This window comes from Desmodus rotundus, chromosome 4 (genome assembly GCF_022682495.2).
Source record: "Desmodus rotundus isolate HL8 chromosome 4, HLdesRot8A.1, whole genome shotgun sequence".
NCBI classification, from domain to species: domain Eukaryota; kingdom Metazoa; phylum Chordata; class Mammalia; order Chiroptera; family Phyllostomidae; genus Desmodus; species Desmodus rotundus.
This window is the reverse complement of record NC_071390.1, coordinates 171,313,518-171,328,421: the sequence shown is the minus strand read 5'-3', so window position 1 is coordinate 171,328,421 and position 14,904 is coordinate 171,313,518.

Here is a 14,904-nt window from a genome sequence, read left to right as displayed (position 1 = left end):
AGAGAAAGGTTAGGGGATAGAGTGTACACCACGGTGACTCCAGTTAACAATGCTGAATCGCGTACCTCAAAGCAATTAAAGGAGTAGATCTTTAATGTATCGCCGCACAGTAAAATGGTAGTTGTGTGAGGGGATGAAGGGGTTAACTAATCTTATTGCTGTAATCATTTGGCAATATATACATGTATCAAATCATCACATGCATACCTTCAGCTTACACATGTTATATGCCAATATCAATTGAATATAAAAACTGGGGAAAAAAAGAGTTACCTGAAGAATGAATCTATAGTTCCAGTTAAACAGTCCCCTTCAAAATCTACCCGCATGTATGTCAGCACGGATTCAGTATTTCACTTTCCCAATTGCGTGTCTAGATAATATTCTCTCAGGGACGATTTAACTTCCTGTGTAGGCTTTACCCAGTAGAATGGCATTGATTAACAATGACTATAAATCACAGGGTGAGCATTTAAATTAAGTGATAGTGTGCCTCTGGAGGTAATACAACAGAACATCAATGTGCCTCATCCCTTGTCATTTGATATTTATTGGGCACTGTAAATACAGGTGCTATGCAAAGGTGCCAGGGACATAATACTGGCTAACACTCTCATTACACAATGCAAACGTACAGGCCGACTGGGGAAGCAAGCAAATATTCAGAAAAGTCCAAAACGAAGTGAAAATTGGTATGTGCAGGGTGATTGTTGGGAGATTCAGCAGTTAGCATGTCAGCCGGGTGTTGGGGTCACCGAGGGTTCCTCTGATAATACATTACCTACACAAGTTGTAAATAGTGCTTAGGAATGGCTAGGTGAGAAGGAATGTGAAAATTAATCTGGTTGAGAAAAAGTAGGTGTGGAAAAGCTGGGAAGAGAGAAGTGGACGTTTCAGGGTACTGTCTGCAGGCCTGGGACGGACAGCTGAGGGGCTGGTGTTTGCAGACAGCAATGGGGAGGAGGTTGTTACGCAGGCTCCATGGAACCACGGTCCTGAAGGTGAGTAAGTTAGGAAAGAACTCACTGGGTTCACCTGGATGAACATTTCAGCATATTTTTAAGCTTAATATTAGTTCCACTATAATACTGGGTATCTAGGGTCCTTTTTTTCTACTTCTTATTTATACTTGGCATATTGGGACAGAAATAAGAAATATGCATATATCTGTTCAGAATTTAAGACTAGATATATAGTAGAAACAAATAGGAATCAGCCTAGATGAACTAATTAAATTATTCAAGAAATATTTGTTTAGTTTTCATCATGTGCTAGGTGCTTGCTGAAGTAAGCATTTAGTGATGGGTGAAGCTGGTATGTCCACCACTCTCATGGAACTTATAGTCTAGTCAGTGGAAAAAGAACTGTGAATAGGTGCTGCATGTAGCAATCTCTCTCCCTTAGGGATGGATTTACCAGCAGCAAGGCAAAATGGTAAAGAATTCCAAGGTAACACAAATACATGAACAATCTAGGTGCCAAGACTTCTTTTGTTGCAATCAAGATTAATGTGTCTCGCCCTGGCTGGTGTAGCTCAGTGGATTGAGCGTGGGCCTGCGAACCAAAGGGTCGCCAATTCAATTCCCAATCAGGGCACATGCCTGAGTTGCGGGCCAAGTCTCCCATAGGGGGCACACAAGAGACAACCACAAATTGCTATTTCTTTCTCTCTCTTTCTCCTTCCTGTCCCCTCTCTCTAAAAATAAATAAATAAAATCTTAAAAAAGAACCTCTTATCCAGCAACATTTATATAAAAAAAGATTAATATGACGCATAATAGAGTTGTTTCAAATATCATACAAACCAAATAAAAAGACAAATCAAAACCTGCTCATTATATGAGGCCCAACTCCTCTGGTTATATGATTATGTGAGGGAGACCTTAGCCCATCATGGAGGCTCTGTGGCCTTGGATCATCAAGATTGGAAGATGGAAGTACAGGGTCTGTCCAGAAGGTATCCAGCCCTGTAATATGAAAAATAGAGACATTTATTGAAGAAGATATAAGATACAAGACACATTGTACAGAAGACAATAATGCCTTAATCTCTTTCAAAGTAGGCTCCTTGGGACCTCACACAGTTCTCCCAAATGCTATCAACTGCCCTGCTGTATTTTCCCGAATCTCATTGATGATCTGAGATCTCTTCCCTTTCAAAGGTGATTTTAATTTTGGGAAAAGCCATAAATTGCAGGGCACAAAATCTGGGTGGTAGGAGGGGGCTGAGTCACCTCGGTGGTCTGACATTTCACCAAAACACTCCACACAAGACCTGGTGCATAAGCGGATGCATTGTTGTGATGAAGCTGCCAATCATGGGTTGCCAATAGCTGCGGCCTTCTGAATAATCCAAATAGTTCCTGCAGAGGAATGTTCAAACTTAACATAAAATTTGATGAAGATTTACTGCTCTACTCATTCTAACAATTTGAATGTGACAGCCACACAGTACACATGCTCACTCAAGGGAGTCTACCTCCCCTCTGGCTAGTACAGTGATGTCATTGTTCACAACTTGATGTGGCACAAACCATTCTCATTATATTAACAGTGGCTGGACTTTTTCCAAACAGACCTCATATACTGAGGCCTGCAAACTCACATTGTTGGAGAATAATTAACACAACAGTCAGAGGAAAAAGATGCAGTAGAGAAATATGTTTATATTATATATCAGCCCAAGATGACAATTGAGAAAATAATAAGGTAAAAAGTAACTATTTATCTTGAGACAATAATCATGAATATAGGTTAAACAAAACTTTATATACCAGGAGATTCGTAACAATAATATTTATAATAATGAATAAGTAAATAAAATAGTGACCTGGTTAGCAATGTATAACAGAAACAAGTATGAGATATCATGCTAGAGTTGAAACTTTTCATCTCTCGTTGCTTTTGGAGTACTAGGTATGTGAGCAAAACTTGCACCCCTAGCTTCATTTTCTATCTTGCACCAACTCTCTTCTCTTGAGAGCATTGTATTTTGTTTGTTTTGTCTTATTCCTATCTTTAGTAGCATTTGCCCTAAACTTTTTTCTCATCCTCTAGGCCCCCCGAATCTTTGGTTCTATCCTTATCTAAATCCCTCATATGCAAATTAAAGACTCATTTATCACTGACTACTAATGATTTATCTGCTCACAAAAAAGTATGTCCTAATGGTTATTGAAGTCTGAAGCTTGATGTGGAAGCATTTTAGGCAACAAGGAGTAAAATGACATTGATTTGTGGAGATTGGGTCTACACCCTTGAACCGGAAAGCACTGTAGCATGCAGGTGGTTTTACACAAAACCGGTTATCCTCACTTCCCTTTTAGACCATCATTCTGTCCTCGCTTTAAAGATGAAGGAAGTGAGACACAAAGAGAGGGTCACCACAGCTGAGAGTCAAACTTAGGCAGTCTGCTTACAGTCCATACTCACACCCTCCACCATGGGGGCCTCCCTGTCATTTCTTTTGCCATCATTTCTGATTGCACCTTCCTCTTCAAATGGGATCCTTTGTATTTGCTGATCACAATCCTATTCACCACATATCAGTTTTCCTCTCTTGTTCTGCTGCTTTGCGATGCCAAAGGCAGCGTCTCTCCCTAGACACTTCTAACTCTAACATTCTGTGTCTGAAGTCAAATGTCTTACATTTATATGTGTTGCTAATAGAGATATTGAGAAAGAAATGCTGATCTCTTACATAGAAAAATCATACAGTTTGTAGATTGCTTGGGGTGAGTCTGACTCAGTTCAGGTTAAAAGTCTTTACCATCCATCTAAATAGCTTCTAATTTCCAGAAAATGACTAACAGCACAATAGAATAATGGCCATAAAGACTCCCAATTATAGTTCATCGGTTCCCCAATATTTGTTTTATCTAAAAACTGCTGTCTGCAATACGCATTCTACCTGAGAATGACATCATCATTTTTACAAAGCGAAAGGAACCACTGACGCCAGCTTTTAAACAAAAGAGGCACAGTGGGGTGGCAGAGATTGTCTTCCTTGGTGAGGAAGAAAGATACATCTCCCGAGGCAACAGGACCATGAAAATTCAAGCATCTTTGTCTCCATCTGGAATGCATATTTTCACCTCAGGCTTACCTTTTCTTTTTTCTTTTCTATTAAAGTTATTGTCTTTTTGTGAGGGTTAAGTTCAAAATTAACTGACTCCTTGTCCCTTTTACTGTCATTAAAAAGTACATCCTCACATGAATGATTTAGCGATTGCTTTCATGTCCATGTTCGCCTGGATTGATTAACTTCTAGGATGGAGTCTATTGATTCTGTGTGTATGGCAGATGTTACCGGCACTCACTGGAGTTCTTTCTCCTTCTGAGTTCATAAGAAGATTGTATGTCCCTGTTCCTACTGAGTGAGGAGTAGCCATGGGATTATTTTAGCCAGTGAGTTTTAGGTGGAAATGACATCTGTCATTTCTGGGCCAGAGTCTTTAATTGCAAGCATGAGACACTACAGCATTCCCTTCCCTTGCTGTCACGGGCACTTAATGCTGGATAGATGCAGTCAGGATGTCCCTGACTGGCTGTGACACAGAGTCCCTCTGGAAATCTACATTAAACAAAGAGAAAGAGCGAGATAAAAACCTTTATTTTATTGCTTTTTTTTTTTTTTACTTTGTGTGTTTTAATGAAATACGATTGTTCCTGCTATTCTCACGTGTTAGGTCACCTCTGGTTTTACTGTAATATAGCACTTCACCAGTGCTTGCATTCACTAAGCATTCAAGGCTAGTACATATTTTGAATGGAACTTTATTTCTCACATTTTATAATTGCTTATCTATTAATTACCTTATATATGTAGTAAGTTTTAGGGCATTCATTTTATAGCCTTTGTAAATATTATCAGCATTAAACAGATTAATTTTGAATAACATAGACTGTATATTAATTTGTTTTGATGGTCTAGGACTTCCATATGTACATGGAAGTCTTAGACCCTATAAGAATGCTACCCAGGCATTTTCTTGGTTATTATTTTCTTGCCACCTTAACCAAAAAGTTTATCTAAAGCTTCAGGTTTTGTATTAGAAGCCAGAATTGTGACATACTTTTTAGAAGTAAGGAAAAGAAAAAACAACTCTATGTCAAATCAAAATACTCTTAAATGTTCATAGAATTTATTAGATGTTAAAATGTCCAACAGTAAAATTCACCCTCACTTAATAAAACATAGCAAAGGCTACATTTCAAAAATTTGTTCAGTCATGATTTTCTTTAAGAGTTAATCATATTGAGGCTAGAAAAACTTCATCCTTGTGCATAGAAATGCAGGGCGTATATGTATAATTAAAATAAGTTTGATAAATTTAGGTAATCAAATACTTTAACAAGACCTTCATATATTGCGTGTGGGCGGCAAGGTCTCTAACTAGAGCACTAGGTATGATCACCAAGTTCACAATCCCACAGGGGTAATATTTATTATCATAAAAAGTACTATAGCATTTGAAATCTGAGATTAAACATTTACTACAAGGTTTACGAGGAGACGATGAATCTCAAGTGAATAGACTGCATGAGAAAAGTGAATTTATTATCAAGGGCATGAAAGGAATCAGTCTTCTGAATGCTTAAGAACTCTGTTAAAACTTCATAATAAACTGTTCACCTCATTGCACGCTATTCCAAAGTCTACAATGCAAGGTATGTCTAACCTCTAAATTACAGTCCTTTTAAGGCCCTGCCAATAATGTAACTAATTCACATATATGCATTATGAAAAAAATCTGCCAAAGAATAGTCAGCATTGTACTCCTGACGTTTCTAAGTTATTTGGTAATAAGTTCTCCTATAAAGGGCTGCCTTTTCATATGCAGTGCGCATCATACCGTGTTTTAAATTTCAAAAGATCGTAAAATACCAAAGATGAAGTGATGGGTGGTGTTGATCATTTTTCAAAGCATCTTGGAGGCTACAAAGTCCATTCTGGATGGTTCGCAAAAACTGAACTGATCACTATGTGATACGCTGGGTTTTAAAAAATAGGACCGCCTCAAACCCTCCCCAGTAAAGGTCAATTCAGGGAACTGGCAATAGCATGACGTCTAAGCTGGAATCTAAGTAGCACTAAGTTCCCGTTCTGAAAATATTTTGTTAGACTGACAAGACAATAGAAAAGGAAAAGATGATACTTGAGAAAGTTCTCCTCCCCCATACACACACACACGTATACATATACATATATGGATAATTCCATTATGCATAATTAGAGCTTTATACGTGAAACAGTGAAAGAATAAACCAGCACACATGTTTTTCCTTGAAAAGCGTTATTTCAGCAGCAGTGGAACAGACTGCCGATGTCAGAGAGGCCCAGGAGCTAGACGGTGTTTGTGAAGCCAGGGACCAGGTTGCAGTGTGAAGGAAATTCCCCACAGCCGCATGACGGAAACATAAGGAAATTATTCTGATGAATATGAAACACGTTAAGCATTATTTACTTCTTATCATAAAAGAGTATAACGGGCTTTCATTTTCAGACATGTCGCTCTTGGAAAAACACGCTGGGACCAGGCAAGCCTCGGGGACGGCAGAAGGTAAACTGTCCACCCAAGCTGTGAGCTTGCTGTTCAATGGATGCAGCTCCCGAGTACATGAAAATGAGAAGGCGAGAGGAACAAAAGTGGTGTAAGTAAATTTGTAAATTGGTTTTGATGACACTATTTTGGTCCCTGAGTTAGAATCGAGCATATCTTTTTCTTCAGAAACTTGGATATCTTTCAACACAAAGGCAAAATGGAATGAAAGCAGGTGGCAGTACATTCAGAAGGAATAATGAGACACTCATCACTTCTGGTTCATATAACCCTCCACTACCAGACTTGCCGACGAATTGTTCTTACCCCTGTAAGGATAGTTATGATGTCTGTGGCAATGACTGTCTCATGCCCCTCCCTCCCCTTCTACACAGTGATCTTCCTTCAAAGGGAAACCTGGAGAAGCTGTGTTTTATCTTTCAGTTCCCAGAATGCGGTGTGAAAACTCACACACAATAGACCCTGAACTCTTGTTTGTTAATCAAAGTGGAATAAATACATGTAATCATTTGATGCTCGTGCTTTGGAAGACAACAATGAAAAATAGGGAAGGTTCGTGTCTTGCATCCTACATGCTTTTACACTTTGTACCATTGTTGGTCTAAATAAAAAAAAAAGTTGAATTAAGTGAGGAATGGGTTTAAACACAGAAGGCGTTTTTGAAAACAAATGCAAAATGTTATCATGAATAAAAGGTGATATATTTTTACAAGGACCATTTTCTACAAAAATTCTGCTCCAAAACAGCATGTCCTACCAAAAACTGTATAGACAAGAAAACAAATAAACAAAAAATGAGTGTGAAATAAGTGAGAAATGGAAAGTAGAAGAAAAAAAAATGTCCAGGCTGAGACTAGTACTGGAAATTGGACAGAATAATCAGCGTGGCACATACCTGATGTATTCAAGGAGATTAAAATAAATAAAACATAATCAGGCAACCAATATTGGGAATATTGAAGAACTGAAGACTTAAGGCTTGCCTTTTAGTCACACAACAGAAAAAACAATTGAGAGTCTCAGAAAAGAACACTACAGGGTATTACTAGACTAATACTAGAGAACATGATGGCCCGGTGTACATGATAGCACTTCAGAGAAACAAAGTCTACAAAGTGTGAATGTCCCCAGCAAGCTTATGTAAAGAACATGTATATATTTGAGTCCAGAGTTAGAAATGGGTATAAAAAAGATGTGAGAATTAAGAATAAAGAGTCCTTAGATAAAACGTGCAGAATCAGAAACATCTAGAAGTCAGCCTTGCTAACAACTAAGAGTAAATAAACCTGGTGCCAACAGCTTGAAACGAAGGGTGACCATGACCTCCAGTGTATCCAATACACACACCGGAGTGGCAAACATAGGCATGTGAATGGATATGGACCACCATGGCGTCCAGGTGATTTTTCTGGAGATGGGATTTTTGCCCACGTACGGTTTTATGTCATTGTGTTGACTGGTTCTGTTGCCTTTGCTCCAACTTCATGGTGTTAGAAGGGTACATTGTGGTGAGTTAAGTGTGTGAAAATCTGATATCAGAACCCATTGATTTAGGGAGTAATAAAGTGCAACATGTCAAAAGATAGTTATGTGAGAGAAAACTAAAGTATGGGAAATGGGACGTGTAATTCTGCTTCTCTGAAACTTTACCCACCATCAGAAAAATCATAAAATTGTGGGACTTGGGAGATCGGAGAGTAGACCCAATAATAACAGCTCAGAAGCCTGTGGATATGTGGTAAATGACTTGTGGATGAGTCATAACTGGTGGTGCCCCTTTCCTCTGGCTTTGGAACAGGTAGGAAAAGAAGCATCCAAAATAAGGGCATGGATGGAGTGGTGAAGGAAGGTTGAAGGTAATACTGGAGAGGCTGCTGGGTGATGTACATATCAAATTGATAGAGATGGCTATAAATCAGAGATACCCAGATCAAACAAAGGCAGGAGCACTAGTCTAAAACATTTTAGAACATTTTACACATTATTCTTATCTATTTGCTTATTCATGATAGCCAAGACATGGAAGAAATCTAAACATCCACTAACTGATAAATGGACAAAGAAGATATGGTATTCACATACTTGAAAAGGAATATTATTCAGCCTTAAAAAATAAGCAACCCTGCCACTGTGGTAAAGTAGATGAACCTGGAGGATACTATGCTAAGGGAAATAAGTCAGACACAGAAGAGAAATACTACATGACACCACTTATAGGAGGAGTAGGAAATAGTCAAACTGAGAAAAAATTAAACTCGGAGAGAAAATTAAAGTATGGGAAACAACATGTAAGTTTGCTTATTTGCTGTGGGAGGAAACCATGGGGAAGTATCAATAAAGGGATAAAAGAGTTTGGTTATGCAAAATGTGTGCCCTGGAGAGCTGTTGTATAGCACAGGGCCTATAATTAAACATACCCCATTGGAAACTAAGGATAGAGCTTATGTTAAATGTTCTTCTACCAAAATAAATAATAAATAAGAGGGCAAGAGGAAGATTTGGAGGTGATATTTAATGGCAGAGATCAAGACGATGGTTTCACCTGTGTATATGTAGCTCTAAATTCATCAAGTTGCATACATTAAATATATATAGCTTTTTTGCATGTCAAAATAAAAAAATAACTAACAATTAAGACTAGACTTACATTTTATCAGAAAATAAAACTGTGTGGTCACATAAAATAAGAGGATTAGGAGTGTCAGATGGCCAGCTAGGAAGGCAGTCCTAGGATGGCTCACGTTCAAGCAAATAGTCTGTAAATCCTTCTTATCATTAATATTCCAAATATGGCACCTACACTAAACCATGGCAATGGTCCAGAGGAGAGAGAAAGAAAAAAACCTCTAGAATGCTTTTTAGAACTCTTTCCATCTAAAATGATTTCACCAATGCTAACACTTGAAAATATGCCTTTGGCAATTTGGATAATTCATGACCTAAAGCTGTCCTTCCCCAGCAGGTCTGGAAGCAGGAGGTGTCACTGCTTATGCAGCGCCTTCCAGGTATCCTCCCTCACCTTGTGGGGGCTGCCTTCCTCAAACACGGCAGCACTGACATGCAGAGAAAGCAGAAATCAGTCCAAGGTCCTGGCACGTGAAACATGCAAATGAAAGGGAATTATAAAACACACCCGTGTTTCTCCATGGAAACAGCCCTTTGGACAGAGAGGGAAAAGGTCATGGTTGCTGAAATGTTGCTCCTGTGTTACATTATTAATACATGATTAGGGACAATTTTAAGGGATATTATCAAAACTTGCCTTAGATATGACGTTTGGTGTGCTGAGGCTATGAGAAATATGTCTGAACACATTTACATTTCTGGATTTTGTTCTCTCATCTTCTCCCGAAAGTCATTAATTACTACAGGATTTTCATAAAGAAAAGTCAGATCTCTGACCTCAATTCCCTGGAGGTCAATGTAGCCAAGTAAAGGAGTGGGCAGGGCAAGGTTTTGGAATATCATCCAAAGCATTTTATTTTTAAAAAAATCATGTTTCCTCCCAGAAATCATCTTGCAATTAAGACTGGGCCAAGGCGATTAGGTTTCATGCCACAGATAAGAGGCTGGCAGACACAGCCCAGGGGTGGGAGGAATCAGTGCTCAGCTTTGAACTTCAAACTAAATGCCCCAGTTTGTGTTCTGTAAGAGAGAGTTTAGCATGTGAGAAATTTATTAGGGATTCACACCTGTGGAAAAGAGAGCTGAGGAGCAGGATCAGGCAGGAGAAGTGGGTTTGCCATGCAGGTCAGCGAGAGCCTCGGGCAGGCCAACCCCAGGGAGCTGTGGCTGTAAAGCCCCCTCGGTGGTCGGTACACAGGCCAACCCATGAAGGAGAGAGAGGCAGCTCCCTGCAGGGGAGGCTACACATCTGTCCTTGAAGAAGAATCTGACAGTGTATCTCTGAGTCATACACAAGACTTACAAAAGCTCCAGTGCAATGTTTTCAGCCATGTTTTCAAATCAAATAAGGGGGCTTTTTCCAGACATCTGAATGCTGGGGTTTTACGTATCATTCACCTACATTTAGAGGGTTAATCCAAGAGGAATACAAGAGCTGAGGGGGGGAATGCCAGCTTTAAATGCCAGCAGTGGAGGAATTTCCCTCATCACTGGCAGGGTTCCACTGTCAGGGCTGGAGAAAGCCTTGGAGTTGGACTGCCAGGCTTCTGCACAGGGGTGGGGTGCACACCAGCCCCTGCAGTAAAAGCAGGTGAGATTCCTCTATTTCCTAGAGTGCAGAATCAGATATTTTCTGAGAAACAGTGGCTATGAGTAGGTCTGGGTCAGAAGAAAGTCTCTCGCATGCAGAGGCACGATCCTCAGTCATCATGTTTATGTACTAGAACAATTGCTAAATGATCAGGGGAGCTACCATTCCTCAGCTAATGCCACCCCCAGGCCTCCAGAGGACCAGAGGGACTAATTACAAAACATGCACTGAAGCTAATTACAAAATGAGGCTGAGGTCCAGAGACAAAGGGTAAGCACACACCTCAGACGAGGACCAGATGACATTCCTACAAAGTTAGGCAGACGCACCCCTACTGCAATCCAGCGCACACATCAGAAGGGAAAGGACAGGAGCAGTTTCAAGAACAGATTCAGAAAGACTTAATATGGGCTTAAATCAAACAGAGACTAGAGAGGCAAAATTTTTATTATTGACTTAGTTAAGAATTGACTTATCAAGCAAATTAGTTTGAGCCTTTCATGGTACTCAGCCAATATTTACTTTTTTTTAGAAACTGTAATTTTTCATACAGAACCTAGTCCTCCAGTTTAAATAATATGTATGGTTTATGTTTCTCAAGTTCACCACTGACACTTCCGTGAGCTTCAGTTTGCTATATCCCAATCCTAACATGTGTACTTACGCACTCCAGAGAAGCCTTTCCAAACCAGAATTTCTGAATTGCCCCTCCAAAAGGCTTGTTCCCTCAGAAGTAACCTGCACGGTATCAGTGGCAGAACCACACATCTAGTGACTCAGGTCAAACTTTTAGGGCTTATTTTTAATCCTCCCTTTCCCTTCACCCCTATATCACCCAGTGTGCTAAAGCCATGTTGTCTATGCTCAGAAATAGCCCCCGAATGCAGCATCCATTCCCTGTGCACTGGCTGCCGCCTCTCCAGCCCAGGCCACCGTGATCACATCCCTAAGCTTCTGCCACAGCCCCTTTGTTATTCTCCTTTTTTCACTCTTGTCCCATTTACCTACCTTTTCTAGGTAGCAGCCAGAGTGATCCTGGGCAAGGTAAATCAGATCATATTTTTCAATGGCTTAAGTGCTTCCATTGTCTTCCCACTTCAGTTGGACTAAAATTTAACTCTTTCACAGTCTCCAAGGCTCTATTTGTGTATTCATCTCCCAGCACCAACTTATATTATTTTCCCTCTTATTGATGTCTCTTAGTAGCTCTTCAGTTCTTGGTATATCTTTAAAATATCAAGATTTTTTCCTGCAGAAGCACTTTCTAATTTTCAGATTTTTTGCCTCAATATTCTTCTTGCTAGAGATATTTAAATGGCTGGCTCTTAATTATCACTTCTTGGGGAAGTGCTTAAAGAAAAGGCATAAGGACAAAGGAGCAGCTTGAATGGACTTTCACCACCCAAGTCTAGGGTAATTTGATCATCAAAAATAATGGAAACAATAAATTATAAAATTCATGTCTCCATATTAAAAGAAAGTAAAAGAGAGAAAAAACAAAAGAAAAAATAAAGAGAAAAAGAGAAAGAAGGAAAGTTCTTATTTTTATTATTGAAATAGCAACCAATAAATGTAGAAGAAATGGTTGAGTTCAAAACCAATCATTTTCCCACTATTCATGGAATGATTGAAGAGTCAGAGATGGATGCTAAAGCTAGTAGTCAAAGCTTGACAAGAACAGGATACTTGCATAATTTTAATGTATTTTCTCACACATTATTTGTCGATTAGAAATGGTAAAATGATGTTAGAGTTAAGAAACCTAGCAAACAGCATTTATATCAAGCTATCAATGTTGACTTGATGCGCCTGGCTGGTGTAGCTCAGTGGATTGAGCACGGGCTTGCAAACCAAAGGGTTGCTGGTTCGGTTCCCAGTTAGGGCACATGCCTGTGTTGCAGACCAGGTCTCCAGTTGGGGCCACGTGAGGGGCAACCACACATTGGTGTTTCTCTCCCTCTCTTTCTCCTTCCCTTCCCCTCTCTCTAAATAACTAAATAAATAAAATATTTTTTAAAAAAGGTTGACTTGACCAATAATGGGCAAAACTTGTATCATGTGCTTTGTATAAGATGCACTAAGGAGGACACAGCACAGCATTTATTATATACATGGTTGGTCTCTAGGTATAACCTGAACCTCACACAAGGAAGCATCAGACAAAGTCAAACTGAGGACCATTCTACAAACCAAAACAAAGCAAAACAAAAAAATAATGCTTGCATTCTTCAAAAATGTTAAATTTCATGTAATAAAAAGAAGCATGGGAATTGTGCTAAAATTGTAGCGTTGTGTCTACAGTTCACTCGGAACTGGTCCAGATACATGTGTATCAGACTATGTGAATTTCAAAACAATTTACTTTGGACTCATCTCCTTAAATTCTGCCTTCATTTATTTGAACCACATCACTCACCTCTATATTTTATCTCACTTTTTTTTGTGGGTAGATTTCTGATAATTTGATGGGTGTAATGTATACTCTAAGAGAAATTTTTCTACTATAAAATGATTGATATGCCAGAGAGGTAAATCAGAAAATGCCTGTGTATGGAAGCCAAACATATGGCAACCATCTGAAAAACAGGTCAAGAAAGTAATCACAAGTGTGACTACTGCTACAAAAACTTTAAAACTATCAGTATGACTTTCTGGCCTATAAAAATAATTAAAGCTGAGAAAACTCTACAGTAAATATTTTCATGATTTCTCATACAACTTTATAACCCTCTTCTGTTTATAACTTCAAAGAAACTTTTGAATTTCATGTACTTGTAAATGAAATTAAGCTTTTCTATTGAAATTGCTAAGAGACTAGACTATAGATATTTGTAAGTAGTATTAACTACAAAAAATATAGCTTAAAGATGTACTCATTGGGAAACCTATTTTTAATTGTAAAATTGCTGTGGAAACTATAGAAGAAGGCTAAGAAAAATATATGACTAATCAATGTCATGATGATTTGTTTATTAAGCTGTATGTTATAAGACATAATATTTTGTTTGCTCAGAAATGTTAATAAATCACCAACTGTGATATGCACTGTGCCATGTCCTGGGTGCTGGGGAAACTCACATGTGACCTGGCATACGTGGGTTTTCTAAGCTGAAGACATAATTGCATTTCAAGGTCTGAAGGAGAAGATGGGATGCTTTATTTTTATCCTTACGTGGAATTTCCATTGGCCATTAGGAAACTCAGAATCTTACGGAAATTAGGCAAATTGGAGAAAGCCAGTAGAGCATCATCCCTTTGTTTTTATAATGTGTTCATGCAATAGGAGTGAGAAAATGAAGTCTCTGTTTGTATCATGCAATTTTTCAAACCTTTTAGGTCTGGCAGGATATAGCATGTGGTCCTCTAAGTGCTTTCCTTCCTTGGTTTTTAAACTCAGACATTTTTCACGGAAATTCAATCCTTATGCTCTTCAATCCTTTCCACTTAACACATCAATGAGTGGCCCTACATGAGGTATTTGACATTCAGTATAAATTTTATATTTTTCTTCAACACGGGAAGCTGAGGGTAAACAAATCAAAGTATTTAACATCAGGTTGATTCCATCAAGTAGTGCACATGCGCTACCTTTGGCAAAGCAGATTTCTTCCTCTGTTCTGAAAACGTTATCAACATGATAACAAGTGAATGGAAGAGCAAGAAAAGAAAGAATGCACGATGATCCTTTTGTTCAACATGAACAAAAAGGATCATCCTTGAAGAAAATGCCAAGAGGATAGTGAATATACAACATACATAAATAATAGATTCATTTCCTAACCTATTTCCTCCACTGCTTAAGTTGCCTTCATTGGTACTAAATAATTTATAAATTAATGTTTCAGGAAAAATAACACCTCATACTTAAAAGAAACCACCCAATATATTTTTGTATGTACATATTTCTAAATGTTCACATCATTTTCGAGGATCAAGAGCAATGCTCTATGTGATGTAAATGGGAAATGTAAGGCATAGAGAGGGTCCGTGTTTCCTCAGCTGCACACCTCTAGTTGGATGGTTGAGACTGGATTCCCCTGGATTTCAAAGTCAAAGAATTCAGAATAATTTATGCTTTCTTGTTCCAGTTGGCACAGGAACTGTTATTATTTTCTAATTTATTTA